At 59.5% G+C, this 20,362-nt stretch overlaps 1 protein-coding gene across 5 annotated transcripts in view; it reads left to right on the forward strand.

The window, feature by feature from the left end:
* The first annotated feature begins 280 nt into the window (after positions 1–280).
* The window catches only part of ADCY7 (adenylate cyclase 7), a 63,666-nt gene continuing 43,584 nt past the window's right edge, over positions 281–20,362 (forward strand). Inside the window, exon 1 of one of the 5 annotated variants that reach the window (XM_058527776.1) lies at positions 281–330. The gene's annotated coding sequence lies outside the window, so the exon portion shown is untranslated. Of the gene's footprint in view, positions 331–12,708; positions 12,824–19,496; positions 19,737–20,362 lie in introns of those variants that run through there. The other 4 variants (XM_058527774.1, XM_058527773.1, XM_058527772.1 and 1 more) reach the window with 4 other exon arrangements.

The raw sequence follows: 20,362 nt of genomic DNA on the forward strand, positions 1-20,362 counted from the left end.
ACTTGGAGAAAAACATTTTTCTTGACAGGGTTTTAGCTCCTGCTCGCGTTCCGGGGCGCTCGCCGCCGCGTCCACAGGGCGCGGGAGGCGGCGGTGGACGCGGGGTGCTGGCGCGTCCTCGACACTTCTGGGGAAGATCGCGCCGCGCGGGGGCGAGCGGCGCCCGGATGGGGGCGGGGTGGGCCCCGCGGCCCGGTGGGGGCGCCGGGCCGGGCGGCCAGCGGGGGGCGCCTGCGGCCGCTCCGCCGCCCCCGCGCGCACAGCCGGGTCCCGCCCGCGGCGGCGCGGCCACTCGGCCGGCGGAGGAGGCGGCGGCGGGCGCGGCGGCAGGTGAGCGCGGCGGGCGGGACCCGGCGGGAGGGCGGCCGGGGCCGGGGCGCGGGGGTCGGGCCGGGGCGCGCCCGCCCCTCGCGGGCTCGGGCCCCCGCGTCGTGGGGGCCTGCGGGGGGGCCTGGGTTCCTGCCGCGCGCCGCCCGGCCCCACCCAGGCGGAGGGGCGCTGCGGGGCCTCGGGGTGGGGGGGTGGAGGCGGGTGCCGGCCGCCGGGCCCCCAGACCCGCGGACTGCGCCGCCCCCCTCGCACTCTCGCTCCTGCTCCTTGCGAGGTTTGGGGTGGGTCTTCTCAGACGCCCCCTCCCGCGGCCCCTGGCCCCCGCCCCTCACGCGCTGCGGGAGAGGCCCCAGTGCCCTGGCCGGAACCGGGGCCCACCCCACCTTCCCGATGACAAGACTGAGATGTGACAGAGGGGCGCGGCCCTGTGCCCCCCGGCCCCCTCACCCCGGGGCCACTCTCTTGGGAAGCCGGTTGGCTTATGACGGAGGAGAGGGGTTGGTATGTCAGCTCTCCCGGACTTGGACAAGGCGGGGGCCTCGGGGGGTCAGTATAGCCTGTTAAAAGTAAAAACAGCTCCAAGGGAGAACTCGGCTCAGTGAGGGCAAGACTAGGGGTTGGGGTTGGGAGCAATCCAACAAGAGGTGACAGTGAGCAGGACCCCTCACCAGGTAAAGGGCCGGTGTGCGGATGGGAGAGTGAGCAAGGCATCGCCCCTGACTTGGACCCAATTGGCGGAAACCGGAACTAACCTTTCACATGAAGGAGGTGGGCAAGGTGGTGCCTGAGCCTGACGGGGAAGGATGCTGGAGCCTGTCTCAGTGTGGCTTGGATGCATTCCCTCTCCCGGTTTGTATCTTGGTCTCTCTCAAAGGCCAAGAACTCATGTTCTTTCTGAGTCCCAGAGCCAAGGCTGGAAATGAGAATTTGGACCCATTACTAGAAGCAGAGCCTTTAAGATGAGGACCACAGCTGCCCTGTGTGGTTGGGCTGTGCCTAGAATGGCCAGATCTGGACCAGTCTTAGGTTCGGGTCCCTCATCACTTGCCGAAGTCCCCTCAGACCTGGTCCAGGATGATGCTCCACAGAAGAATGAATGAATGAATGAATGAATGAATTACCAACAGGACTGCAGTGGTCTCGGGGCATGAGGCGGAGGACTTGGCAGGCAGGAGCCTTGGGCTCTGAGATGAGGGAGCTCTGGCATTCAGTCGCTGCTTTCGCATGTGGGCAGGTGCCCTCGTAGGAGTGGGGAGCTTGTCCACTGTGGTCCTGGGGCTAGGGGGGCAGACCCTCGTGTGGTGAGGAGGCCCCAGAGGAGGGCCAGCTGGGCCTGCGGAGCAGAGGTGGGCAGCCTCATGCATGGCGAGCTGGGTCCCCCTGTGCTGAATGTTTGAGATTGTCAGACTCTGAGTCCTCTTCTCTCATCAGCCGAACAGGCGCTTGATGCCCTGGGGCTTTCAGGAGTGGGTGCTCTTGGGCCTTTATCAAGAAGCGCAGGCAGACGTGGGGCCTGCTGGGCCCTCCCAGGGAGTCCCCTAACTTCTGAGACCAGGTGGCTTACAAAGCCCTGGCCTGTCCCTTGTATAGTTTGATCCTGTGAGTTAGGCAGGGCCGGAATGATCAGCCCCGTTTACAGGTGAGAAAGCTGAGGTTGTCAAAGGTCTTACGGCGAGATAGGCCTGGAGCTGGACCTGGGGCCTGGGCCTGGTCTTCCCGTCCTGTTCTGACATGGTTCTGGTGGAGTCTGAGTCTACATCGGGGAGCCTGAGCCCCCACCCCAGCAGGCAGAGTCTCACATGGGCCCATTAAATGCCCCCCCAAGGACGAAACACATTGCCCGCACATCCACCTGCCCACCTCTCTCTTCATCCTGTTCCTACCCCGTGCCTGGGGACACCCTGGGGCTTTGCTGCTGACCCCACACCTCTTGGATCCCCTTCCTCTGTAGCTGGACGCAAAGGGACTGCTGATGGGAACCTGCTGGATTATGTGACTCCGTGGCTGACTCCAGCAAGGGAGCCCCGAGTGGCCTGCCTCTCCCTGGGCAGGGGCCAGAGAGACGGGCTAGGCGTGGTCCCTGCCCTCGTGAGCCCGCTGGCCGATAGGGGACACAAAGTAGTTGTACCTTGACCCCGAGCACTTCTGTAGAGAGAGGCTCACACAGCAGGCAGGCCAGCCTGTACGCTGGGCACCAGAGAAGGACGCATGGGGAGGGGTCTTCATTGGAGTATCTTTGGGGACTTTGTTGATAGATAATTTTCTTATTTAGTCATGCTTTCTGTGTTTTCAAAATTGTCTACGATGAGGAAGAAAAGCAAAACTTTATTCTTTTTTTGTTCTGGAAAAGTTTCAAGAGAAGTTCTGCAGCTTCTGACATTTGGAATTGTGTTTGTAGGTGAGGTCTGGAGGCTGATGTAAACTTCTGAATTTAATAGAGTATCTAAAGGGAATGTCCAAAGATTTTGAGATATTTCAGCACAAAGTAGCCTCAAAACCTAATAGAATGGCCTGGAGGCCATTAGGAGATGACTCCTAACTGGTCTGTTGCAGAGCTTCTCGTTGGTGGTGTTGCTCTCCCCCTGCGCGTCTGCTGGTACCCGTGGCTCAGGACCAGCCGTTGGAGAGCTGTCTGATGGCGGCTGGCCAGAGGGTGGACGGGAGCCAGGGGTGATGGTGGCCCCTCTCAGGAGGGACACCCGGCGGGGGGTGATGGCGTCAGGGTTGGCAGCAGCCTCTAGGCCCTGAGCTACCCCCGTTTGGGAACCAAAGAGCGTGGTTTTCTAAGCTCGTGCTGCCTGGCCTGGGTTGGAATTGGCAGTAGGTCTCCGGGCCTCTAGAGAGGGCTCCCCTCTCCCTGTGGGAACTCCATGCCCACCTCCCAGCCCTTGCCCTTGCTGTTCCTTCTTGTGAACCCTTCCCTCCAGTGCAACCCGGTCATGTGTCTTAGAAAGTGCTCAGCCCCTCTTGGACAGCTGACCTCACGGGCCCCTTCAGTGCTGGACGTGGCCTGGGGGCCCTTCCGACTTCAGGCTCTGTTGGGAGCGTTGGCCTTCCTCTGCTTTTTGGGCATTGGCGTTTGAGCCTGGACTGTCACGTTAAGAGGGGAGAAAGAAAGGCAGGGGCCGTGGTCGCCCCCAGGCCTCCGCTGCCCTTGCTGCCCCCCAGCTTGTATAGAGGGGGCTAATGGGGCCCCGCAGGGTGAGGTGGTGGGCATTGGGCAGGGGCCATTGGCAGGTGTGGGGAGCTGGCGGCAGAAGGCCCAGCCCAGCCAGCGTGTCCACACGAGGAGGCCACTCGTTCAGTTAATGACCACCTGCTGAGAGAGGTGGCTGTAAGCAGCCGTCCAGCTGTGTGCAGAGGGAGCCGCTGTTTTCAGTTATTAACAACAAAGGCTGTTATTTGCAAGCTTCCGCCTGGAGGACAAGAACACGGTCTGGAGGGAACCCTCCGGGCTTGAGTCCCAGCTCAGCATTTCCTCGCTGTGTGACTTTGGGCTGGTGCTTCAACCTCTCTGAGCTTCAGTTTCTCATCTATACAATAGAGACAATAAGAATACTTATCTCAAAGGCCAAGGAATGGTTCCAGATTAAAGGAGACCGCAGAGACATGACAACCAAATGCAGTATGTGAACCTAGGCCGAAAAAAATTGCATAAAGCACATTATTGGGACAGTTGATGAAACTGGATGTGGACTGTAGATTAAAGTATTGTGTCGAGATGAAATGACCTGATAACTATTTATATGGGTCCTTGTTCTTAGGAAATAAACACTGAAGTATTCAGGGGGTAGAGGGACGCAGTATGAGCAGTCCACGCTCGACTGTTAAAGAGAAACAGATATACAGACAGATAAAAAAGAGGCAAAGTGGTGCAGATAGGCAAGTCTGGATGAAATGCATAGAGTTCTTTGTACTTTTCTTGTATCTTTTCTGAAAGTTTGAAATTGTTTCAAAACACAAGGGTCAGAAAAAAGCCTATCTAATGGTATGAATGAAATGACAGTAATTCATGTCACTTAGAACAGTGCCTGGCACTCAGTGAACACCAGCTATTATTGTTACTGTTGCTTTCTATTATCATAAGTATGGGCAAAGTGTGTCTTATGTCACTGTCACAGAAAAATAACCTGTGTTATTTTTCTACTTTACAGATGACACAGTTGAAGCCCAGAGAGGTTTACTGGTTTGCTCAGGGCCACACAGCAGTGAGTCTGAGCACTGATAGGAGAGCTGCTTAAAATTTATTTTGGATTAATTGCCAACATCTGAAAACAGTGAGATTTTACATGAAACCCCAGGTTTATGGTTTCCTTTGCTGACTCAGAAGGCTTACAGCGCTGGCCGCGTTCTAGCCTGGCAGCTACTGGCCAAAGCTCTGTGGCAGCTCCTCTTTACGCAGGGCGTGGGCCTCCAGTGTGCCCCAGTCCCCTCCTGGCCAGCCAGCCTCAGTGGGTGATGTCCTGTCTGGCCTCTGTGGGCCCTGAGTGTGCTGTCCTGGGGAAGTGCCATGCCACGCCTGATCCCAGGGTGCCAGACCCCAAGGCTTGCGTGCTTCCTGTCCCCCTGCACGATGCCCGTCTGGTCTCTGCCCTTGCCCACCTGCTCCTCCATCCAGAGGAGGCTGCAGTGCACCTCCTTCGCTCAGCCTGTCCCTGAGCACCTGCTGTGTGTGTGTGTGGCTGCAGGGAGGAGGCAGAGGAACCTGAAGCTTCGTGGCTGCAGCCTGCCATGTCCTGTCGTACTCCCAGTCCTCCCTCACTCCCCGCTGCAGCTGTACGCCGGGCGCCTGGCTCTTCAGCAGGGGTGCGGGAGGAGGGTTGGCTGACCACCCAGGGGGAGGGCGTGGGAGGCACTGGCACAGGGGCCCCCAGGCTGCAATCTTCATCTTGCTTTGGAGTATGTAGGTGGGCGGTCCTTTCTCCCCTCTGAGCCTCTGGTTCTTCCTCTGTAAAATGGGGACGTAGCCTTCCTGGAGAGTGGTCAGAAGGATAGAGGGGCTGGTGAGTGGGCCTCGAGCAGGGCGGAGCTCTGCATCTGTGGCCGTGAGGGCTGCTTCGTCCCAGGGCTTGGGGTGAAATGAGATGCCCCTCGTTCCCCACCAGCCTGGTGCAGGGTCAGTAGGTGCCCGAGTGATGAAGGAATGGCCGAAGGCGGGGGTGGGCGTGCCTGTCCATGGGATGGGGGAAGGCAGGGCTGGGCAGGCGTTGTTCATGTGGCTTTGTAGGTGAGCCTTATAGTCCCCATCTCACAGAACGGGAACAGGCTCCGTGAGGATGGTGGGAAGAGCTCGACTTGGTGAGTTTGGTGTACGACAGATGGGGAAACGGAGGCTCAGAGGGGCGAGGGGACCCTCAGGGGTCCCACAGCCAGGTAGCTTCTGCCTCCCGGGCCAAGGCTCCGGGAGGAGAAAAAGTCAGCTCATTCCTTATTTTTAAATGGCTTTAATTTTGTGTTAATCACAGAAATAATTCACATTTATTATAGAAAAACCAGGAAACATAAGCAATAAAATGGGGAAAAAAACTAGAATCTGTACTCTTTTTTTTTTAATAATTTTATTTATTTTTCCCCCCAAAGCCCCAGTAGATAGTTGTATGTCATAGCTGCACGTCCTTCTAGTTGCTGTATGTGGGACGCGGCCTCAGCGTGGCCGGAGAAGCGATGCGTCGGTGTGCGCCCGGGATCCGAACTCGGGCCACCAGCAGCGGAGCGCGCGCACTTAACCGCTAAGCCACAGGGCCGGCCCCAGAATCTGTACTCTTGAAGTAACCTATTAACATACTGGGTTCCAGTGACTTCCAGATGACTATCTTTTTTTTTTATTTATTTTATTTTATTTTTTGTTCCCCCAAAGCCCCAGTGGTTGTATGTCACAGCTGCACGTCCTTCTCGTTGCTGTATGTGGGACGTGGCCTCAGCATGGCCGGAGAAGCGGTGCGTCAGTGCGCGCCCGGGATCCGAACCCCGGCCGCCAGCAGCGGAGCGCGTGCACTTAACCGCTAAGCCACGGGGCCGGCCCCTCTTTCTTTTTTTTTTTTTTTTAACGTATGACAAGAGAAAGAAGTTGAGCATCACAGCTTTCCTTGTTGTCGTCTAGGGCAAGTCCTGTGTGTGCAGCTTGCCCCGGGCTTTGTGAGTGGAGCTGTCGGGTTCCCAGGCACAGGCTCGCCCAGCGCGTGGTGCACGAGCAGCCCTGGTTCGTTTTCTCTGTCCCCTCTCGCTGGACATGTAGGTTGTTTGCAGTTTTCTGCAGCTAGAGCGCTGCACGGGGGAGCCGGGAGCCCAGTCTTCGTGTGCACTGGGGATTGTTCCTTTAGGGTGAATTAAGATGCGCCCACTTCTCAATGTGTGGTGCCCGCAGACTGGATGCGGGTTTGCGGTGGGGCGCGTCTGGGGTGTGGAGGTCCTGGGCGCCGAGAGCTCTCCGCTCCCCGACAAACTGCTTTGCGGTCAGAGGATGAGACGGGGAGGGGCTCCCACCAGAGGGCTTTGCCAGGAGAGGGGTTAAGATGCCGCCGTCCAGGCTGGTACTGGAAGCCGTTAAGCTCCTGTGAGGGAGGCGGCAGAGGAGGCGGAGGAGGAGGTGGCCTCTGCCCCATGCTGGTAGGCGATGGCGGGCCCCGGGCCCCGGAGCCCTGCGGCCTCCCGAGCTTCCTGCACAGGGCCCTGGAGTCGTCTTTGCCCATCCATGCTATGCTCGAGGCTCCGTGTGCAGGTTGGGAGCGCGCCCTGCGGGGTTTGGCGGTGGGGTGGGCTTCCAGCTGGGAGGAGGGTCGAGGCCGGTTCTGTCTTACCAGCTCTGAGACCTCAGGTGAGTCGCCTTCCCTCTCGGGCCGCACATTCCTCATCTGTCCCTTCCTTGCCTCAAAAGAGACAGCAGATGCCAGAGCTCTTACAGTGACAATGGGTCAACATTTCATTGTGGAAAAAGGGAACATACACAGAGGAGGACAGAATAGCATGATCCCCCCAGCCCACATCCCTCCCTTAGCCACCACAGCTAACAGCTCTATCCTTTCAGTGTTCAAATTTCCAATTGTTTCATAAACATCAACATAAATATATATATATTTTTTTCTTTTTCTTTTTTTTTCAGATTTTTTTTATTGTGAAATTTTTGTTGTACATTGTTGTTTATCAGTCACTATATAAGTGCATCCCTCTACGCCAAATATATATTTTTTTTAGTTTTTAAAAATCAGGATCCGAATGAAGTCTGCATAATGAGATTGCGTGATGTATTTCTCACGTCTCCTTTCGTCTGTAGGATTGGTATTCCTTCTCTTGTGCCATGTTTTTTTTGACTCTGGGTCCCTTTCCCTATAGTAGAGCCTCCTATAATGGGTGACGCTTTCCTTATCCCCTGAACCTCGTAGAAATTGGTAGTTGTATCTGGAGGCTTGGTCTTGGTCGGTTTTGATTTTTTTCGCACAAGAGCGCATTGGAGATGGGGTTGCAAACTTCTCCTGGGGTGCTCGCCTTGCCTGGTGGACTGTCTTGTAATGCTCGCAGCCATCGATTTTCAATGGCTTTAAGGTGGTAGTATTTTTAATTATCATACGAAGCTTCCATTTTCGCCTGGTTACAAGTGGGGCTGAGTTTGGCGCTGGGTGGAGAACTTCCTGTCTCAGGCCTTTGTTTTTCCTTATTTCTCCTTTTTCTTCATAGTAGTTGCTTTACTAGCTATCTGTTGATTATGTGGGGAGTGTATTCTTGTTAGAGAAAATTGGAAAACAGACATAAACGAGGAGACAAATATGAAGTTAAAACTGTGCTAAATTCTATCACTTGGTGATAACTCCTAAGATTTGGATTATGTTTTTCTCGATTTTCTTGTGTGCGAAAAAATATACGCACATCTGTGATATTGTTAAATGAAAAAGAGATGGCACTGCGCGTGCTGTTCTGGGGGCTGCGAGTTTCGCGCTGTGGCATCTCCCCGTCCCAGGCTCTGTAGCGAGGGGCGTGGGTGTCTCCCTGCCCCTCCGTGGTTCGCACCGGGCGGGGTGTGGGGAAGGACAGGCGGCTGCTGGTGTGGCCCAGCTGCCAAGTTTCTCAAAGGAAATCAGGACTTTTGGTTGGCAGGGGAGTTGCTTTCACATCTGTTCTTTTAGGATTTTCTGCTGTGACTCAACATACTGTGACCCTGGCTGCCCCTTTCCTTCTCCAAAACCCTGTTGCCCAGGCCTGGCAGAGGCTGGGGCCGTGGGGGTCGTGGGAGCCAGCCCCCTGCCCTCCCTCGGGCTGTACCACCACCATGATGTCGTGTTGTTCTGGCATTGGAACTGGGGCAAGCAGCAGCAATTTCGATTTCCACCCAGGAGGGGCAGTGGCCAAGGGGAACTGGGTTTGATAGCAAAGATACTGTTTACTCAGCACATGTGTTTATTTGGAGTGGCTTTGAGGCTCACCCCAAGTCACCCCTTAGGACCAGCACTGATCAGGAGTGAGAAGGCCCCGGTTCTGTCCTATGGCCTGTAACCCATTGCACGACCTCAGTCAGCCCCTTCCCCTCTGGAAACCCGGTTTCCTGCCTGTTGTGTGAAGAGGTCAGCCGGAGCATCTCCGTGTGCTCCCCGCCCGGGAAAGGAGAGGATCCGAGTACATCCCTGAGCCACAGCCGGGGAGAGATGAAGGCAGGGGGGCCGGAGGTGAGTGGATGCATAGGAATGCAGCCCCGCAGCGTGAAAAATCAATCTGGGAGGAGGGTGAGTGACGGGACCACAGGCTCTGCCTGCCCAAGCGAGGCTCCCTCCGCCGGGCTCTCACTTCAGCTCTCCCGGCTCAGCGTGAAAGAGCTGGGGGCCAGGATGAGGGGGGCAGCCTGCTCTGTCCTCCCAGGTGGGGTGAGCGCCAGGGGGACTCAGCACTGCTGCCTGTGCCGAGTGGTTGCTGTGTTTCTGCTGAGTTCTTAGTGGGAGAATCGGGGTGCAGACCAATTTGGCAGAAATGTCCTGAGGGCCCCTTGAGTGCCTGGTGCTGGGGAGAGGTGGGTCTGGTGGAAGAGAAAAGGCGACCCTCGGTCGCTCCTGAGCAGGCAGGGGTGCTCCAGCGATGGCGAGTGGGTCCAGTCTCTAGTGGGGCTGAAGGATCTGCTTCCAAGGTGGCTCAGGCCCATGGGTGGCAGTTGGTGCTGGCCGTTCGCAGGAGGCCCTGGCTCCTCGCAACGGGGATCTGGCCGCAGGGCTGCTGGAGGGTGCTCACCACCTGGTGGTGGCTTCTCCCGACTGACCCAGGAGGGAGCGTGGTGGAATCCTCGATGTCCTGCATAACTTCAGAAGTCATACATGCTGACTTCTGCAGGATTTTGTTGGTCACCCAGGTAGTGTGGGAGGAGACTGTATGAGGGCGCGAACACCAGGAGGCAAGGGTCGTTGGAGGCCATCTTGGAGGCTGATGACCACAGTGGCAAAGGTGGCCCAGCAGCTCCCAGCTCCCAGCAGGCAGGGCCCGCGCACAGAGGCTAACGTGCCCTGCGATCACCTTTTGCCCCATAGTGCCAACGAAATTCCCAGATTTGCATCTCATTAGGCCAGCTTGCGTCACACGCCCATTCCTCAATGGATGCTGATCACAAGCCCACCCCAGAGGGCTGGTTCTCCACAGGAACAGGGAGCCGTTGCCAGAGTGTACATGGACGCTGCGGAAGACGGCTAACACCGTATGTCCTCTCTGGAGAGGCCTGTGGCGCTGTGGCCCAGAGGAGATGATGACGGGGCATTGGGGAAGGCTTCCTAGCAGTGGTGGCACTTGTAGTTGTCTTGGCGGGATGAGTAGCAATGGCAGGGTGACCATCCCAGGTCGCAGAAAGGCCTGAGCCAAGGCGTGAGGAGTGGGGCAGCTGGAGAGTGGGGCGGGGAGATTAGGAGGGAAGGACGAGTGACCAGGTGTGGGGGTGGGGAGGAGGACCAGGACGTGACTCAGGAGGCCCGCGAAGCCATGGAAGGTCTTTGGCCAGGGCGAGTGTGCGCTGGAGCCAGGGCCTGGGGCCTGGCCCTGAGAGCACCATCCGCCTGGCCGCCTCGTCTGCCGGCTCTAACTGAGCTGCTCCTCTGTGCCTCACACGCTTCTCACTGGACCCTCCCAGCCTCCCAGGGATTGGGTGATGTCCTCACTTTACACACGGGCTCCCTGAGCTGCAAGGTCATGTCACTTGGTCAGGGTCACTTGATGGGGGCTCTGCCTGCAGAGCTCTGAAGCCCCTTCATCCACTGGGACGAGGGGCTGGGTTGGGATGAGTCGCCGGCCTGGGTGAGCAGACTCCTCTCAGGGCTCCCCTGGGGCGTGGGGAGCCGGTGACTGTGGCACAGACGGTCGTCTCCCTGCCCACACGCCCTCCCAGAAGCCTGCCTGGAGTTGGAAACACAGGGGAGCTGTAGGGTTTCTTCCCAAGGGGGACCGCTCGACATCTGGGTTTGTAGAACGGGCCAAGCTGTTTGCTCAGCACTCCGTGTTATTTGTCCCTTGGCTGACTGACAACGCTGCCTGCCTTGTTTTTGCTGCAGTTTTCCTCCTTCTTGCCCACTATTTCACGGCCTCACCACACTCTGTGGCCTGTGGCTCCCAGGCACGAGTCAGGGATTGGTCGGGGCCTCTCCTCGGCCTGGGACACCTCGACTTGGGCCCCTCCTCCAGGGAGGCCTTGAACCTTCTCCAGGTGGGTGAGGGCTCTCTCCCCTGAGCTCCAGACCGTGGATCTCACCTTCATGGATGCTTCTCCCAGATTTCCGGGCCATGCCTTCAGTGGGCGTGTCTTATCCTGGGAGCTTGCATGACACGGGCTGTGTCCAAGTGCCGTGTGTGTCCCCAGCCCCTGAGAGGGGTCCTGCCCACAGGGAGGAGGCCGGCTGTTCTGAGTGGGACAGGAAAGGGCAAGGGCTGTGCTGTGTACCCTGGCACCTTGAGCAAGCGGAAACCAGTCTTTCCCGTCTGAGGCCGAGGAAGCCTGAGGCTGCCCGTCCTTTGGGGGAGTTTGCCCTGCAGGTTTGGGAGCGCTGAGTGCCAGGGCTTGGAGACCTCGGGTGAGGGCGCCCTGCTGAGGAGGGCACGGTGGGATGTGGAGCAGCCTGGCCCCAGGGAAGCCTTCCTTGCTCCGGGAGGGTCATGGCATGAGTGGTTGAGAGCATGGATTGTAGAGTCAGAGACCTGAGTTTGAATCCTGACTCTGCCTTTTCTTAGCTGTGGGTGCTTGGGCAAGTGAGTGGCCTCTCTGAGCCTCAGTTTCCTCTTCTATGGAAGGGGGATAATAGCAAGACCCTCCTCATGGGGCGGATGGGGAATCACATGAGGCTGTGTGCCTGCACACGATCAGTGTCTGGATGCCGATCACAGGGCACGTTAGCCTGTGTGCGCAGGCCCTGCCTGCTGGGACTTTGAGGTCGGGGTTGGGGGCAGGAGTGCAGCAGGTCAGCAGGTCAGCGTCTGACCACTGCCTCCTCTGAGGAAAGAGCTGGAAGAGAGGCCTGGGGCAGCAGGAGTGTCAGCTGGGAACATCAGGCTCTGCCCCCTCTTTGTTACCAAACAGTAGGGTTTACTGTCAGGATAAAAGATAGGAAGTGATCCCAGGATCCCATGTCACACTCTCAGAAGGGCTCCCTGGGGACCAGGGGGTGTGTTCTCCCTCTGTCTTGGGAGGTCTCCACTCCCTGTTTCCCAGCCTTTCCTAGTCTGCTCCTCACCAGGGAGCACCCCAGGAGCTCGGTGGGGAAATTGAGGCCTGGCAAAGCAGAAGAGGCTCTGGGGTTTGATTCCTGGCCTCCTGGGGCCAGGGCTGCCGAAGTTCTCGGGGGCTCGGGCTGTTGGGAATAGAAACTGCAAGCATGGGCCTGGGCCCCCCACTCTGGCCTGGCTGCAGCGTTGAGGCAGCTGTGAACTGGAGAGGCACCAGGCTAGACTGGAGACCTTTGACCTCAGATCATCCCCCCTCACAGATGGACGAGGCGGCCTCACAACGTGGGTGGGAAGACAGGCTCGGGGCCTGTGTGTGTGTGTGGCAGAGCCAGGGTGAGACTCCGTGCCAGGCTGCTCTTGCTTCTAATTGCTCATTAAGGATGCATTTACTGCCTACATCCAGCAGTCATCTGGGGCTTCTGATGCAGATTTTTGGTCTTTGTTTCATTTTTACTTTTCGAAAATTGTTGCAGTTTAAAGCTTCCAATTTCCATGAAGTCACTGGAGCTAGGAGCCTGGCCTGACAGCCCCCTCCACTCCTTTTGAGGGCTCTGCTGTGGCTGGGAGAGGGGGCCCCGCCTGCGCACCCTGAGTGGCGCTGAGCTGAGGTTCAGCGTTAGACTTTCTGCTGCCGCCACTGCCGCCGGGGCAGGAAGTTGTGGGTCCCAGATGTGACTCACTCTCGTTAGGTAGCCGGTGGAAGGAACCTTCACATGTGTGAGCCTGAACGCTGGCCGAGGAGGGACTGGCGTGGGCTGGGCCACCTCCCAGCCGGCTCAGACCCTGGCCTGGCTGCCAAGGGGCCCTGGAGGAGAGCCAGGTAAAGCAGGGGGTGGGGATGTGGCGCCATCTGTCCTGGTGGCCTGGGCCTGAGGGGACGGCTGGGCAGACCCCCCACGAGGCCCGCCTGGCCTGGGAGTGGATGGACGGTCTGGGCTGGAGGTGGGGGAGTCTCTCGGAGCCTCCTGGGCAGACAGCTGGGTGAGGCAGCTCCTGGAGTAAGGACCAGAGACAGCTTGTCACTGGAGTTTCCCAGCCAGACAAGAGGTTCTGTCATCACTGTGGTGGTGTTCACCTGGCTTGTTCCGCCTAGAATTCCACGAACCACAGACTCAAGTGTCCACTTCTTTTCAAGGTTGTAATTTTACAAGTACACTTTACTTTTCTCAATGAAAGTAAAAATTAGCGAGGGAAGGACAGTTGAACTTATTTTGTTAGATTAAAAAAATAAATAAACAGGGGCCGCCACAGCAGAGTGCATGCGGCCCAGGGTTCACAGGTTCGGATCCCGGGCGCGCACCGACGCACCACTTGTCAAGCCATGCTGTGGCGGTGTCCCATATAAAGCAGAGGAGGAGGGGCACGGATGTTGGCCCAGGGCCAGTCTTCCTCAGCAAAAAGAGGAGGATTGCCATCGGATGTTGGCTCAGGGCTGGTCTTCCTCACAAAAAAAAATAAATAAAATAAACAAAACCAAACTCTGCAAGTGATACACGCCCAAGAGGGAGACAGAAAACCGAGAAGCCTTAAGAAAATGGAATAGTCTCCCTTTCCCTCCAGCCCCTCCTGACGTCAGGCCCCAGGGACCGATGTGGGCCATCGGGAATGGGTCCTTCCGGATCTTTCTGCACACTCATCCAAACACACGTACACAGACACAGGGCAACGCAGGTACCCCTTTGCATGTCACCACATGGGGTTCAGGAGAGCTGGCACTGGGGGCTCCCTCCGTGGCCAGCCCTTGGGGAAGGGGAGAAGGTGGGACGAAGGAAGCAGAGGGCAGGGCCAGGCCTCTGAGCGAGAGGGCCCCTGGCCCAAGGCCTGCACGCGGGGCCGGAGTGCGGGCCGTCTCTGCCTGCAATGCTGTGTGACCGTGGGCCGTCACTCGCTCTCTGGGCCACAGACGTGCAGGTGGACGACATGAGAGGTGACTAGACGGCGTTTCTCAGAGTGGGGCCTGCTCCACCAGGGCCCTCAGATGGTTTTAGCCTGTCTATGGGTAAACGTGTTTAAAATTTGTTAGGTGCTTACTTTAACGTCTTAGAAAAACAAATGTGTGAATAGGACCTTGAATCTGTGACTCCGTGAGTGTATTTTTGCCTGGGACAAGGCTACAGAAGATGCTGAGAGGGAAGGCGGGTAGACGAGAGGAAGTGTCGGGTGCCGGGCTCCGCAGGAAGTGCAGGCGACTGCGGAGGTGGCGGCCCGGGAGCCCTGCTCTCTGTGCCCTTCGTTTCTGACCGGGCAGCGGGCTTCCCACCTCCCCATGGGCCCTGGGCGCTCGGGGCTTTCCTGCGGCTCCTGGTGGGAGGGGCGGGTGTGGAGGAGGGAGCCTCTCGGATTGTTCCCGACTCTCGGCCCTCGGAAGGGAGGTGTGAACTTGGTGGAGGAAGAGTCTCCAGTGGTATTTTATTGAAAAGAAGTGGCTGTCAGTGGCGGCCGTTTTCCGGGGCTGCAGGTGGGGGTGGGCCTGGGGAGAGGGAGTCTTCCTGTGGGCCTGCGGGAGTGGGGGTTGGTGCAGTGAGGGCCAAGGCAGCGAGCGGTCGGATGGGGCAGGAGTGGGGCCTCCAAACAGGCCAAAGGTGCTTTTCAAGAGGAGACAAAGGTCCAACTTGATGTTGCTTTGAGGATGTGCACCCCCCTTTACAGTTTGTAACTATTGGTTTAACCCATTCCCTGCCTCTCGCACCGCCTTGTGTGGTAGGTGTCATCTGTCCCCAGTTTACAGAGGAGAAGAGAGAGGCCCCATGGGGCACTGTCTTGTCCTGGGTCACACAGCGAGTCGGTCCCCAGGGGCGTCCACCAGCACGCGCTGCCTCTCCTGGAAAGCTGCCACTTTGAGGTCTGAGTTGGGGTCAGGACCCTGTGCCTCGTCTTTGGAGAGGCTGGGTGGGGCACAGCTGAACAGGGGCTCTGGGTGGCTTTGGAGGGTTGGGGGGGTGGCCATCACTCGTGGAGTGAGGAATCAGGTTCCTCTGAGGGAGCCCCACGCGCCTGGCCTGACCCCTTGCCTGCGCCTGCTGCGGGGTGGCTGGGGCTGAGTCGGGCTCTCGCCCTGGTGGGCTGTGCGTTCTTGGACGTGTGCTTGCGTGCTGCCTCAGCCGGGAGGTGGATGATCCGGCCCTTTGGGTGTTCCGTGTCTTGCTGCCCCACCATTACTAGGGTCATCAGGAGGTGGCTGGTGGCCCGTCCCGGTGCTGTGCCTCTCTTCCCTCCTCTTGTCCTGGAGGAAGAGGGTCTGGGGCACATTCACTGAGCTGATGGCAGCTTTCCATCTCCCATTGCCCAGGTGGAGAGCAATGCCTAACCTGGCTGGGAGAGTTCTGGGGCCTCTGAGGAAGTGGGCAGAGTGGGTCACACTGAACGCCTGAGTCGGGGCGGCCGATTCCAGCCTTTCGTGCGGTCAGGTCTCAGGGATGGGAGGGAAGTGCTGATGGTGATTTTTAAAAAGACCTATGTAGCCAAGAGCTGGGAGTTACTTTGGCTCAGTGAATGAGGCCACCACATCTGAACACCAGCCAGAGAAGCAGGGGTCTTCTGGAGGTCATCGGGTCCAGCCCCCTGCCTCTGGGCAGAGCCTGATGATGCTCTGGTGGTGGCCTGGGTCCAAGCCCCACTCTGCCTCCTCCTAGCAGTGTGTGAGATGACCAATGGATGGACCCAGTTTCTTGCCTCTGTAAAATGGGTTGCTCGTGGTCCCCAATGTATCAGGTGGTTATAGGATTAAATGAAGGGACACGGGGGACACTAGAGGATTAAATGAGTCACGACTGGGCCGGCCCTGTGGCTTAGCGGTTAAGTGCGCGCGCTCCGCTGCTGGCAACCTGGGTTCGGATCCCGGGCGCGCACCGATGCACCGCTTCTCCGGCCATGCGAGGCCGAGTCCCACATACAGCAACTAGAAGGATATGCACCTATGACATACTACTGGGGCTTTGGGGGGAAAAATAAATAAATAAAGTTAAAAAAAATATTTCAGCATTCATTTAGAAAAAATAAAATAAATGAGTCACGTACTGCGCCTGGCACAGGGGAGACGCCACCCAAGTGGAAGTGTTTGTCAGTATCTCTGTCATGTGGTTGTGTTCGGGGCTCTCCTCTGTCCCGTCCTGCCTTGAGTCGGAGGGTGGACATCCCTGGGTGGGGGGAGCCCAGGAGGTGAGGATGGGCAGGGCTGGGCGAGGGGCCTCTCTGGTAGCCCGTAGCCCTTGGGCCAGTCACTCTCTCTGTCCCTCAGTGTGCTCATCTGTAACGTGGCAGTGTGCAGGTAGTTTGCAGGGAAAGTTAAATGTGTGAAAAATGCTTCCCAGACACGTAGACCAGCAAGCTCAGGCCTAGAGGGTCCCCGGCCGTGGCCGGAGTCCCCCAGCCTGTGTGTGGGGAGTCCCGGCAGCCCCTCCTGTCTGGTGGCCCTGCAGCTCTGCCCCCACCCCTCCCAGCCGAGCCTTCCCGGGGCTCCTCCTGCCCCCACCCCCAAGGAGGGTGGCAGGGTGCCCACCCAACAGCCATCGGCATCTGGCTCGACCTGCCGCTGCCCACGGATTTCACAACCGGCCGCGTCATGACTGGGGCCTTGCCCAATCCTGGGCGCAGACCTGCTGGGCCAAAGCACCTTCATTCCCTGCTCTCCTGTTTTCCCCACGCCCCCATCCCCACCCGAAGCCTTTGTAGGAGGGGTGAGGTGTGGGCGAGGGTGGGTGGTAGGCCTTGGGCCAGAAGTGGGCTCAGCTCCTCTTGGGTGACCCTTCTCCCCGGGACACCTGGGGTCAGTTCTCTCACTGTCTGCTGATTTCTGGCAGGTCTATCTCACGGGCGTTTTTGGAGTGTCCAAGTGCTGTGCTGGGAGGTAAACTGAGCCCCCCGTTGTCAGGATGGGGTGGCGTGGCTGAGCTCGGGCCCTGGAGAAGAGGCCCCTGGGGTTGCTGGGTTCCTCTCACACACGTCCATCGTTTCTCCTGTCTGGTGTCACGTTTGAACCCCGTCTCCTGGCTCTGTGGCCCTCCCGTCCTGGCCTGCCCTCCCTCTCCAGTCCTACCTCTGTGGCCTCTTGTGCACTCTGGGCCGGCCCGTCCACGGGTCAGCGGACTGGCTTGCCTCTCTCCTGCCCTTTGCCCGCGCAGACCCCTCTGCTTAGAGCGCTCCCACCTCACAGCCCCTTGGCTTTCGTCACCCGGTGAGGGCTCGCCTTCAGGGGTCCTCAAGGTCGGGAGAAGAGGGGCTCAAGTGTGTGCTCCTGAGTCATCCGCTTGGCAGCCTTCCCGCCCCCTTGACTCTGCGTTGCGCCCGCTCTCGCTGGTGCCGGTGCTGGGGGACACCCTCCTCTCTGCATCCTCCCCTGTATGCCTCTGTCTGCCCCCCACCCTGGTGACCGCTGGGAGGAGTTACCCTGCGACCGTGCCTGAGGGAAGAGAAGCAACTCGAAGTCTTTGTCGCAGGTACCCCAGTTCTTAGCCGTGTGCCTGGCCCCCAAGACCCCCCTCCTCTTGCATCCTCCTGGGCCCGGCTGGAGGTGACCCAGGGAGGAGCTCATGCCCATTGGAGGTGGCAGCATGGCAGGCCTGGCTCTTGGGGAGCAGGAGGCCCCCAGGGGGTACATGCGGTAGGTGGTGCCACCGCCCACCTCTGGCGACCCAGAGTGCCCTGAGGAGGGCCTCTTTGTTTTCCAGGATCCAGGCCCTTCTCCCCGCTCGGGGCCTTCCCTGCCCCTCAGAAGCGATTCAGTCTCACTACCTCAGATGCAGCTGACTTGGGTCGATGGTTCCTGGTGTCACGAGCAGGGAGAGGCCCAGGATCCTGGGGCCTAGCCGCTCTCTGCACAGATGGGGAAACTGAGGCCCAGAGGGCTCTGTGGCTTCGGGGCCAGTATGAGTTTTCCTGGTCCAAGCCGTGTGGGAGGCTCATTTCCCCTGGCCCCTCAGTGGGGCCGTATGCATCTGGGGCCAGTCGTCCCCTCCCCTGGCCTCAGTCTCCCCATCCTTGCAGTAGGCAGGCTGACTCCACCTCCTGCGCATCTCCCTGCTGGTGTGGGCCAGGGGCCTCCCGGGTCTGCCCTTCCCTGCTCCCGGGCCTCCCGCATCTGTCTCCCGCGGGCTCCATCCGGGGGGGAGGAGGAGCCCTTTGAAGTCGGCTGGAGGCGCTCTTTAATGGGGGACCCGGGCTGCTGGGGAAGCGTCCTCTTCTGAAACAGCCAGACTCCCTGGAGCCACCACTCGGGTCCCCTGGGGAGGGGGTGCCTTAGGGCCGGGCAGGGCCTGGGACGGGGCCAGCACTTCTACAACCCTTCGTCAGGCCCTGCTTTCTTGGCCAGGGAGCAACGGAAGAGAAGAGCTGGCTTTTGGGGGCTGACAGGAAGTCAGACTGGGACCCCTGGACTTGAAGCGTGTCCCCCAGAGCCTGTTGATGTCAAGGTGTCTCAGACTGTCCATCCTCCTGTTTGGAGCCAGCTGGAGTGACCCTGAGTGATGCCACTCCCTGGGTGCCAGCCTCTGTGTGAAGCCCCTGAGTATTAGGTACCATTACCAGCTCATTCTTCAACTGAGGAAACAGAGGCCCAGAGAGGTTAAGTAACGTGCCCCGGGTCACACGGCTTCTCTGATGTGGAGCTGGGGTTCACACCTGTTTGGTTTCAGAGCCTGTACCCTCAACCACTAGGCTTTCCTACCTTGCCAACTGCCAGGCCTGAGTCTGCACCCCTGACCCCCAGCATTTCCTTTCCTCACATAGCTCATTTCTTACACGTCTCTCCTCTCCCCCGGCATGAGCTCTGCAGGGGCCCCACGTCCATCTTGTTGTGGTCTTAGCACCTCGCCCGATAGGTGGTGTGGGCAGGAGCCCAGGGGCACTTGTTGGATGGAGGGGCGGGGACCCCAGCCTGGGGCTGTTCCCCTGTGGTAGAAACAACACAGCAAGGTCGGCCCCTGTCCGTGGGTGAAGTTTTCGGATTTATAAGGCGTTTTTATAGCCATGAGGCCATTCACTGCCGGAAGAGGCCGGGGAGCAGGGGGCAGTCTCATCCCCAGTGCTCAGGTGAGGAGCCGAGTCCTGAGATGCAGGTGACCTGGCAGAGCTCATGCAGGTGGGACTAGGGACGCCGGGCTGGGGCCCGGCCGCTGACTGCCAGTTTGGTGTGGGCTGACCCAGTCCATGGTATTTGGGGTTTGAGTGTCCTCTGTGTGCCAGGCACTGTTGGGTCCTGGAAGGTGGGCAGTGTGTGGCCGGACAGCAGCCTTGGGGGAGGTGTCGTGTAGCCAGGCAGTGGCAGGCCAGGTGCTCTGGGGTGGGAAGTGTGGGCTCCAGGGGAGCCGAGGCAGGCCTCGAGTCCAGATGAGGAGGAGACCTGGCAGCCCTCCTGGAGGAGGTGGCGGCTGAGGCTGGCTCTGAAGGGCGGGCAGGTTTGCCAGGCAGAGGGGTGTGGGGGTGGGGAGGTAGGCAATGCCATTAGGCTACCCGAGCCTGGAGACGAAAGGGTGGGGCTTGTTTGGGGAACTGAAATAAGTCAAATCACGCACCACGAAGAAGGCCTCGGGGAGCCCTGGAGGAGGTTTTGGCCAGGGGGTGAGCAGGACTGGGCTTGGTGTTCTGGGGTCCCGGGCAGGTGCGGGGCGCCGTGGTGCACTGTCCTGGGGGGAGGCTTGGGTTTGGGGGGCGTGGGGCTGCTGTGGACTGAGACCCCGTCACACGGCTTCCTGTGCCGGCCGAGGCTGGCTCTGCAGGCAGGAGTCCGTGGGAGGAAGGTGAGTGACGCGGCGTGGGGGCTCGGCTCGGGGGTGGCTGGGCCCGAGCCGCTGTGGGGTGCTGCGCCGGAAGCCGGGCCCTGCTGGGGGCGGCCGGCGGGGCTGCTTCCCCTGCAGAAGGGCCCTTCCGCTCCGGCCCAGCCCCACCGGGCAGCGCTGCCCCTCGCCCGCCCCGGCCGTGCCCGGCCCCGGGGAGCCGGCGGGCAGTGGGCTCGGGCCCGTGGGCTCGGGCCGACGCCCTGGTGCTGGTGCCGCGGGGCCACGCTGGGGGCCAGACGTGACAGCGAGGCCTCGCTGGGCTCCCGGGAGGGCTGGGGCGGCCGGCCCCGGTGGCCGCGGAGCCCTGGGTGGGGCCTGTGCCCCCCGCTCTGTGGCTGGCGTCTCCGCTCCTCTGAGTGCCAAGGGACCCCGCAGACCCCGGACGCCTTTCCCGCCCTGGAGGCGGCGGGCCCAGAGAGTGAAGAGCAGCGCTGGACTGGCCCTTAGGTCTCCTGACAGCCAGCCCCGGGCTCTGTCCCCTGCCTGTGGCAGGTGGGAGACCGGGCAGGGGGGCCGCTGCCCCGCGTGGCACAGGAGAGGCAGGAAGTGTGACACGAGGGTCCTTTCCTGGTTGGTACTTAGAGCTC

This window comes from Diceros bicornis, chromosome 32, assembly GCF_020826845.1.
Source record: "Diceros bicornis minor isolate mBicDic1 chromosome 32, mDicBic1.mat.cur, whole genome shotgun sequence".
NCBI classification, from domain to species: Eukaryota; Metazoa; Chordata; class Mammalia; order Perissodactyla; family Rhinocerotidae; genus Diceros; species Diceros bicornis.